An 11,320-nucleotide genomic window follows, 5' to 3' on the forward strand; every position below is an offset into this window, starting at 1 on the left:
AAAAACACTGTATTTTATTGGTATTTTATCTTTGCATAACAGCTGCATAGTTGTCTTTTAATAGTTAAATAAACAACAATATTATAGTGGGAGTTAATTAAAATTGTGGTATGTTACATAGGCTGCGATTATAGCTGTCTTAATATCTATTATGCAGTTGCATAACAGATAACTATATATAAATATTGGGTTTGATAAATAATGGTTATGTGTAAAACGCGAAGATATTCTAACCTTGCGAGCCATTAACTACGTTTGAGAGAGAAACAGCATGTTATCGGCCAGCGATAACAATATTCATCTCCTGTCACGTTACCACAATTTTAGGAAACACAACACTTACTACCTATACCTTGTTTTTAGCATTAGAAAAAGGGTTAACAATCTTGACAAGTCTTGTTATGGAATAATACGCTTCTAACAAAAAGTAACTATTACTTATGAAACCAAAATAATGTAATACCTATATATCCTTGCTACACAACTGTAACATATTTACTATGACTTATTTTTCAAAAGTGTTTTAAATGTAAAGACACGTTAAATGCTTCTCTCAGTCGAAATCCTAATATTTTTTGGCAAAATTAAGACGATCGTCGCGATGCTTATTAAACAAACTTTTTTTTTTTTGCTGGTTTATAATGGTGTATCTGGACAGCGTGCAAATGTCTTCTGACAGTGCTAAGAGATGACCCCAAATGTCTCAGCTGTTGAGCGAGTTGTAGTAAATGGAACGCCGGTATGAATTTGCACAATACTACGGTGCCGCTGAGATTCCTCTGTGTAGGCAGAAGGACGAGGGCCTTGCCGATCTTCTTTAACGTCACCCGTTCTTTCATACCGCCTTAGCCAATTTGCGAACCGTGTTCCTCTGCAAATAAAAAAACACAATTTAAACTTAATAGGTAGGTCTATTAACAAAACATGGCCAATGGAATGGAGTAAACTCTAAGTAACTCACCGCTATTTTAATTTCTCGTGCAATTTTTTTTAATACTCTGGTTTTGTTCCCGAAGCACTACAATTTTCGATCTCATAAAAGAGTTTAATCGAACCATTTTAAAACTCAGTTGACACAAGTTTTCGGACAAGTCGAGAATAATATGTAACAACGTTACTACTTCGGCACACCTAGAATAGACGTAACGATGACGGTAATGATTTGCGGCGGATGCGAATTATTACAAAGTTACCCTAAAACTCAATTGTAATTTTAAAAATGCGAAACGGGATAATCATACTAAATTCAACCTAAACACATATTTAGTTAAAGATGTTATTACTCACTTTCGGATTCGGATATGAGGGTAGAGAAATAATAATAAACAAAGACAAGACTATATTAAGTATCTATGACTAAGACAAGGACGCATCGACATACGAGTAAGTAACTTCCACCTTTACGATTTGACGATAGTGATTCATATTTTCGCAAGTAATAATATGTCTTCGGTGGCTCAATGGTCTAAGTGACGGACTAATGTAAGAACATGTAGTCTTAATAACAGCCACGAGGTCCGAGGATCGATTCCCAACAACGGTTGGAGACAAAAGGGAAAAATGACTTTTTGAAATAATATGATGCTTGAAACAGCTGTGGCGATGTTGAACTAATGTTTCGACGTTGCCGTGTGAGCTATAGTTTTAAAATCAGGGGGGTCACGTTTCTCTGACGCTGACTGTACCTACAGTTACACAAATATATATACACTTTTACGAATATAAGTAGGTCATAATAAGTAATATCTAGAATCAATTTTACAACTTTACTGCTACTTTTCAATTGCCCCAGCACCTTTAATAAAACATAATATATCGACACGTTTAACAAACACTTTTTAGGGTTCCGTAGCCTTTTGGCAAAAAACGGAACCCTTATGGATTCGTCATGTCTGTCCGTCTGTCTGTCTGTCTGTCTGTCTGTCTGTCTGTCTGTCTGTCTGTCTGTCTGTCCGTGTATGTCACAGCCACTTTTTTCCGAAACTATAAGAACTATACTGTTGAAACTTGGCAAGTAGGTGTATTCTGTGAACCGTATTAAGGTTTTCACAAAAAAATAGAAAAAAAAAATATTTTTTTGGGCTCCCCATACTTGAACGAGATCTAGTAAGTAGTTTTTTTAATAGGTACGTCATGCATAAATCGTAAATCGCAATTTTATTGTTACTTGCTGCTACAGAACCCTTCATGAGTGAGTCTGACTCGCACTTGGCCGCTATTTTCTAATGCTTGGCATAAAATGCCCCATATTGTCAAATATTGAATTGCATCAATATTCTACGTGTTGATGCATATCTTAAAATATACCAGCTGTCTGTCAGCCGTTACGGTTAGATGGATGTCAAGACTGACATGAAATGTGACACCACCGGGGCGACTCACACGGCTCGATGCGGGAAATGAATTAGAGACTTACTAGATATGAAATAGTAAAGATATGTGACGTTCCACATAAAAGGTACCTTATGGCGGCTGGCGCCCTGATTCGGGAAATGAATGATTCACTAGATATGAAATAGTGAGGATAATTGTGACGTTCCACGGAAAAAGGTACCTTATGGCGGTCGGCGCTTACGTCGCATACCGTCCCAATAATATTATTGGAGCGGCGTTAATAATAGCGTAAGCGCCAACCGCAATAAGGTACTTTTACCTGCGGGACGTCACATATCTTTACTATATCGTATCTAGTTAATCTTTAATTCATTTCCCGAATCGCGCCGACAGTAACAGCGTTTATGTGTAGTCCAGTCATTTTGTGGACCGGAACTATGGCGAATTCTAAATATTTTTTATCGCTGATGTTTATAGATTTACGGTTATATCATTAGTATTTTAGTATTATATACGAACTAGATTAAAACAAAATATCGTTATTATGCTTTCCGGTAAAAGTATGGGCACCTATTATTTTTTTTTTCTGGAGGATTTTTGTGAAATTATCTTTTATAAGTTAATTACGCAATTTAACCATCTAAATAAAATAGTACGTATCACTGTTTGTTTTTAAGATTAAGATAATGTATCTTACACACCGTACGCTTGTGGGTATAAATATTCTGTAATATTGTTTTTAGTGATTTCCGGCAATCATGTTGTTATGTTTGTAGAGTAATAATTGTTTGAAATAAAAAACGGGGAATGTTGTTTTCCTACTTACTTCCATTTTGAATTTTTGCTGCATCCCAACATTTTTATTTTTCATCTATAAATATCTTATTGAATGATTATTTAAAAATTCTGTCTACTATAATTTTAATGCTTTGCGCAACCGCGTCTCTACTGGGTTAGCGACCGCTAGGCTGCCACCAACATGTGCATTTCCTAAATACACAATAATATTTATAGCAATTTGTTAAGACATGACGAAATATTTGTTGGCCGGGCACTCAGTAGATGTACGAGACAGTCATTTGATCCTTATGTAATCTTTTTAAACGAGCGCACACTTGACTCGCCCACCAAATTTTTGGCTGTGTAAAGGCACTCTCCGAACGAACTTGTCACTCGCTATTGATCACTCTGTAACAAAAGGAATTGTTGTTATTTTGTTTTGATATAATATGTGTGTATAATCATTAGAAGGCGTATAATAAACGAGATCATCGCGTGGTTATTACACCATAGCGCATTTTTTTCGATTATGTCATTATCACGCTAATCACGCTATTAATGCGTCTATGATCACCCGCTGGTAGTTATAGTTAATATGTCGAACATGATTATTTTCAAAGTGATAAGTTTGTTAGTTTTGTCAATATACTATTACGTTTACTGCAAGGATAAAGTAAAGATGAAAAAGTAAATATTTCTATACATAATAGGTAGGTACATAATACTTACAAGATAATTAAGTAGATATTTTCTGACGTTTCTCTTGTTACTATATTTGTAATAAATATACAAACATATACTTACTTAATATCGTTTAACAGGTTTTGATGGTTATGTTATAATAATTCGTATGATAACCGCTACTACAAACGATACTATGAAAATACTAACATGGTGAAAATCAGGCATAGCTCAACTACAAGTTTACTTTTGAAAAACTCACGAATATTATAACATTGTGCTTCCCTTTTTAGAATTCCGTAGTCAGAAAGGCCAAAATAGAAACCTTATAATCAGTTCATCGATCCAACTGTCCGTATGATGTACATTTGTACAACCATCCGTAAATTTTAAATAATTTCAAACGTAGGTAGCTGTAGGTATTCTGTCAACCGCTATTTAGAGAAGTTAAAAAAAATGTATTTTGTAGGAGGAAGAGGGGAGTGGGAGGGGCGCTTCATACAATATTTATACAACTAAAGAACGACCAGTAAAAATCATCGAGTGGTATATCATTTGATAGATTTGTAAAACAACTTTTAGGTATCTAAAATATTTTTGATACCTACAGTACTCTTTAAAATAATTCAAAATTCCAATTAAATGTATCCCTCCACCTCTAGGTCCTTTGAACCGGCGTTCAAAGAAAATATAGCTTAATAAATCGATTAGGCCGTTAGTAAGATTTTTACCAAAAAACTTATTTTTTTTATTCACAGAACGTAAGTGCCGCGAAATTACGCTATTTTGCTTATAAGGCTTTTTCATATCATATGAAGGTACGGAACTCTCTATTGTTCGTGGCCTGACACGCACTTGGCCTGTTTTATTTCTTCTTTTCTACTGCTGCCAACAAACAAGCAACATTTTACCTGCATATTGTACTCTCTGGAACAATTTGCACCTGTCCAAAGTGTTCACAAGCTGCGAAAAGTGGCATGGCAAACTTATTGATTCAAATAATGCCATCCGTTCGATGCAATGCGGAAAATTTTAACGCATCGGCATTCCGTTTGAGGCAGATATAGGTACAGTCAGCAACAGAAGTTGCTAAGCAGGCGAGGTGTTCAAAATGATCTTGACGCGACTTTATTGTTAACGGAATAAAAGAGCGTGTCAAGGTAATTGTGAACACCTCGCCCGCTTAGCTACTTCTGCTGCTGCTGACTGTAGACATGAACATGCTTAAATGAACTGTATCATTTGACCAAACTCACTCACTCTTCAACTCAGTACAGATTCAACTCGCTCATTTCGCTCAGTAATCTATCTCAGTGTTCCTTGCTCACTCTTTCCCATTCATGATTTGAATGAGCCGGCAGAGCGTGACGATCGCGTGAGCAAGTGAGACGATGCGAATATTAGATTTCGGAGCGGTTCGGAAGAATTCGGAGGGTGTCGGGAAAACTTGGCGGGTTCGTAACGCGTGATGCTCATGTTAATCGCAGTTATGGCTGCGTGTATCTGATTGATTGACATTTCTCTCTACTCATTCGTGAACAATATAGCTTACAGGCCGCGTAGCCAAGATGGCAATCGCTTACGCTCCGTAGCGATCGAAACGCAACTGTCACTGTCGCACTTATATGGAAGAGTGATAGAGAGACGTAAAGCTTTTAGCTTTTCGTTGTCGAAGCGATAGCGATTGTAACTTTGGCTAGGCCGGCTGATCCACTTAGTGAAATTAACGAAATGAGCGAAATGAGTGATACATATCACCGCGAGCGAAAGATATGAATCAATCTTTTCAACTCAGTGGAGCGTTTTGCGCGTCTCCAATACCTAGGTACTTGAAGTAAATTCTGCCTAAAACAAATCCGTTTGAATAATGCGAATCGTCCAGTACGGACTTATGGTACTTACCTACAGTTGCCTCCAGAATCTCGCGAACTAAATTGACAGGTCAATGTGCACAAATGATACCACAGTATGGCCAGTGCTGTGCATATCGATATTTAAAAAAAAGTTTGAATTAGAGAATATCGCGAATGTATCTTTAAGTAATTTATTTTACAAATGTAACTTGGTATTTCGAAAATTCTGCAATTTAATAGTAATAGAGACAAGGATATTGAATAAACATAGTATTGTAATTAAATAGTTATTAATTTATTTTGTTTCATTTGTTAGGAAAACTTACAGCTAGAATAGCAAGTAAGGTGATAACATAGAAACAATGATTTTGGCTCCAAATACAAAAAAAGGCCGGCCCTGATGGGGAAATATTTCGTACAATGTGATTAATTTCTCATTTAATTTGTGTCATCAACTGGTCACATGTATAAAATTAAATCACCAATTTTAGATTTATGGCGACAACCGAGCTCTTGAAATAAACAACTTGCCCCAAACCTGCATAGAGTCAGACCAAGAAAAGTCAGCAGCGGATTTGAAAGCCCACGCAGTGCACGAGTTATTTAAACGTCAAAATTTTATGAAATTATGACGTATAAATAACACTTACACTGCGTGGGCTGTCTAAACCGTATCGGTATTCTACAGGTTGGACTTCGGGGAGTGTGCCCAAGAGCTACACGAGCTTATTCCACCGTCCCCATTCTACCATCGGACTTTTAGACGCACGGCCGGGCCGGTTTCCATCCTTACTTGGTAGATATTCCACCAATTCGCACGAAGCGCTTTGCTTCTACTTTCCTTATGCGCACTGCCAAGGAATGGAATTCCTTGCCGGCGTCTATATTTCCGTGTTCTTATAACCCGGCAACCTTCAAATCAAGAGTGAACAGGCACCTTCTGGGCGAGCTCGCTCCATCGTAGGCCACGTCTACGCCTCGGCTAGTCTGTGGCCATGAGTAAGCCAATTCATAATAAAAAAAAAAAAGAAACTAATTACCTATGTTGTAAAGTAAAAAAAAGGTTTTTGTGAATATACGATGCTCAATTTCTTCAAAGGTTGATGAATGGTATATAAACCGCTTAAAATAACGTTTTGACAAATTATTAATTATGGTTACTTTTTGTTATTCAAACAGAGACGGAGAAGGCCTAAATCTTTTCATTAGAGACAAAGAGTGCGCATAAATTAAAAGTTTTAACAAAGGAGTTTCCGTTTCATAATGACGTTTTTTCCTTTTTCAATTCAAGTACCTGATGACTTAAAAAACATTTATTAAATTTTCCTTAAACATCAGTTGTCTAATCAGGGTTCTACTAATTCCGCGTAACATAAGCTTTGTTTGAGTCCGTGGCGTCACTATGCCTAACCAAGATTTAAGAAATGTTGAAAAGTATATTAGTAGCTTATTATTTTTATACAAAGTTTACATTTCTCTTATTCAATTCACATAAATATAGCCTGCAATTGTACTGCATTAGAATTACAGAAAAGTTTTAATAATACTAAATTACTAAAAGGACCCATTACTAAAATCTACACGTTAAAAAAATAGGTACTTCGATTAAATCTACGCTTGATTTATGAATCGCGGCGATATAGGTACCTACATGAGTACCTATTTACGGCGTCTATTTAGAGCCAGGCCGCGTAGCCAAGATGCCAATCGCTAACGCTCCGTAGCGATCGAAACGCAACTGTCACTGTCAGACTCATGTGGAAGAGTGATAGAGATACATAATGCTTTTCGTTGTCGAAGCGATAGCGATTGTAACCTTGGCTAGGCGGCCTGCTTGCCCTTTTTGGACGTAATCAATCGTTTCTATTATTACCTTAGCAATAAAAACAAAAGGTTTTTGTGGTATTGTTTAAAAGTTAAAGCAAATGTGTAAAGAATATAAAATAGGAATCATACATTGATGAGTGAATGGTGATATTTTTTATGGTATATATTACTCTAGACTTATTTTAGCACTTATGTCACACAACCCAATTTATTTTCTAAGAGTAAAATGTTTATTACTAAGAAATTTTGCAAACGTTTTTAGTGATCAAATTTACAGGGAAATGGATCGAAGATACAATCTATTGGTATCAAACCCTTATATGGTTAACCCTTCTTCTTGAAACAAATTATTCCAATCTCAAGGGGCCATCAATTTGGTCTCACTTTAAGAGCTTTTAGACAAGTTTCCGGATTATTATATTGTGTGCCTATACCAATGTTTGTTCTAAGTAGTTTAGTATCGGACTAAGACGAATGAAGGTCCTGTGACAAGACAGGGGGTCCATATGAATAACTTAATATTATAAAGGAAGTAAGTTTGATACAGATTACTCCAGCTAGATAGATCATTAGCTACATTTTGTTCCTCTTTCCCTCATTCATGCTTATTTGGAAGAAGTTTGTATTATTATTTTTAAAGTAATTTAATGTTTCATATTTATTTAATAGTGTTGTTATAAATGTGTGTTGTTATAAATCATTCCAAAAAAAAATTGAAGAATTATTATGATTTGAAAAAAAATTGACACACCATGAGAGGAATAAAAACAAATTACTTAAGTCATAGCAAAATTTTGTTATTCTGTTTACCAAAAAAAAAACACTGCACCGTGCCATAGAAAGACGATAAAAAATGTTCTGCACAGAAAAGTCTTGATTCGTTAAATATTAATTTTTATAAGTGTAGTAATGTACATACTATTGATACAATTAAATTTTAAAATTACAATTAGGTACAAAATGGCCTATAGGTCGTATGATCTAAAATCACAAAATATCAATTATTCGGTAAAAATCGAGATACGATTTGCCAAAATGGTATAAAATAGCAGACACTAAAAGGCTGTAGAATTAATAACCTTACTAGTCCATTTTCTGTGCGTAAGGGCAGGCGCTACATGCGGCCCACACCATTATGTTGAAGAGAGTGAAACTTCGGTACCTAGTTTTACTTTACTCTGTGGTAAGGGTAAGTGAAATATTAGAACTTTTGGCTGGTACACTCACCCTATTTTTGGATATTGATGGATGGTGCAGCTTTTATAATGTTCCTCCCTCCCACACAGTATGCCCCAATGTGTAAAGTTAATAAAGGCCTAGTCCCAATTAGAAAGTGATATCACCCACCACAAACTAAAAGTAATAACGTTAGAGGCTCGAGTGATCTCCTTTCATCCTTGCAACTTTAATTATTCATTTGAACTAAATTCCAGTTTGCGGGTGGCGTTAAAATTAGCTAACATGAAAATAGTAAGAAGGGAACTTGTTTTATTTATAGTTCAAATTGAAGTACTATTTTAGGCATTTGATTGAAATTTATTTTCGTTTGCATTTTAATTACAAAAGCTAAATAACGTTCAACTACCTATTTTGTTTAATATACAGTTATGAACAGTCAGCAGCAATAACAATTAGATTGTAACAGATACTTTAGAATGCAAATTGTAGAGATCCTACTCTGTCAATTATTTTTAGATAACATCTCGGCGGGTACTGCTGCCTTTGCGTGCGTTCCGTGACACGGGCAAGGGCAACACCCGGTCAGTGTACCCCTTACATGTCATTAAAGTGGGGAAAGGCTTTTACGAACTCTATGTGTTAGTTTCGACTTCAACCACGCCTCCCAAATTTCTGTAATATCATTGTATAGTGGGTAAAGAAAGACATATAAATAATAGTAATTGTATTTATCAAAATTCGTACAATATTTGATATATTACTGGTTTTTAAGTTATGGAACTATCAAATTACGTGGTACGTTAGTAACCAAAGTCCATTTCATACGTTGACACATTTTTAAGTTTATTTTGTCGGCGGCAAGACCTTGCGGTTAATTTTAACTGGTTAAACGTTACGGGTCTAGTGTTTCGAATAAAAGAGTATATCAAATGTCTTTTGTTCTTTTGATAAGTTAAGGTAAACAACTGTATATACTTTTACAACTTTTTGAGTATTTAATTAAGGTGACTTGACCTATTTTCAAATATATTTGAAGGTATGTTTTATGGCAGTATCTGCGTTATATAAGTAGGTATCGACCTCTTTTTAAGCTCAACCTCATACACAATAATATTTAATAACGGAAAAATATAAAAACTATAAAGTAAATATAAATGATGACGGGAACTCTTGGAACGATATTTTTTAGGGTTCCGTACCCAAAGGGTAAAATGGGACCCTATGTAAAGACTGCTGTCCGTCCGTCCGTCCGTTCGTCCGTCTGTCACCAGGGTGTATCTCACGAACCGTAATAGATAGACAGTTGAAATTTTCACAGATGATGTATTTCTGTTGCTGCTATAACAACAAATACTAAAAACAGAATAAAATAAAGATTTAAGTGGGGCTCCCATACAACAAACGTGATTTTTGACCGAAGTTTAAGCAACGTCGCGCGGGGTCAGTACATCATAAATAAATTGTGACTTAGATATATATTTTTCCGCACTCTGTACGCAGTTGAGCCTGCTTTGTATAGAAAAGGCCAATCCAAACTTACATTTTGACATTGAAAATGTAACTTATTATTCTCCCGTGTGTCTCGCTTCCTCCAGTACGTGTACAGACAAGTTAAAACGAAATGCACGCGCAGATCATAACTAAATGCCACCATTTAGATATCAAAATGTACGGCCGAATTGCCGTCCTAAACTAATAACACGAGGTCTGAAAGTTTTGTTGACATACTCTTGGCTCGTTTAGGTAAATACAACAACTAGGTACAGGGTAAATACGCTGGGCAAGTTTAAAGGTCAAGCATTTGGCATAAAATTGATAGTTCAAAATATACACGTAAATACTAGGTAGATAAGTTTTTCAAGAGCCTATTAAATCTAAATAAACAACACAATTTAAATAAAAAAATAATTTTAAGTCATGAAAGTTGAATCAACTACATATTTTTTGTTATTATTCTGTCGACAATAATAAGCACGGTTTGCTAGAAGAACTCTTGTACCACGTTAATATTATCGTGCTTCATGATGGCCCATTGTAGAAAAGGCTTGCAACTATAAGTTGAATCATCGAGAGCGTGGAATTGCATATGTAGTAGTATTGTTTGTTTACAGGCATTCTATATTCGAATTTTCTATTTTCTTGTACTATCAGCATACAAAGAGGTTGTTATATATATATCGAAGAACTAAAAACAAAAATAATGTCAGTGTGAAATTGTCAATATTATTTACGTTGTGCGTATATTTTTAACTCTGATTTGATTGTATTCTCAATTAATTATTGTGTCCGCCCGTACGACTACGAATAATTTTTATATTTAAAAAAAATATGGCTGTAAGTAATTTTGGTCCTATTGAGAGTCAAAGTAAGCAAATAATTTTTAACTGTTATAAATATTTTGAACTTGAACTGACGAAAAATTTAAACTTGCCTTACACCGCTGCCCAGTTAGTTGAAAAAGCTACAGGTGTTTGTCTCTCTACTGTTTATAACATTGTGACTGAGAGCAACAGCGAGAAATTCGCAACAACAAAGAAATTCACCTCCCCGAAGAATAAAAAGTTGCGTCCTTGTCCGTCATCAGCAGTAGACGATTTTGATCAGGAAGTCATCCGGAGAACTATATACAATTTTCATCTGTCCCATAAGCAATTTCCAACCTTAAA

This window comes from Cydia fagiglandana, chromosome 12, assembly GCF_963556715.1.
Source record: "Cydia fagiglandana chromosome 12, ilCydFagi1.1, whole genome shotgun sequence".
NCBI classification, from domain to species: domain Eukaryota; kingdom Metazoa; phylum Arthropoda; class Insecta; order Lepidoptera; family Tortricidae; genus Cydia; species Cydia fagiglandana.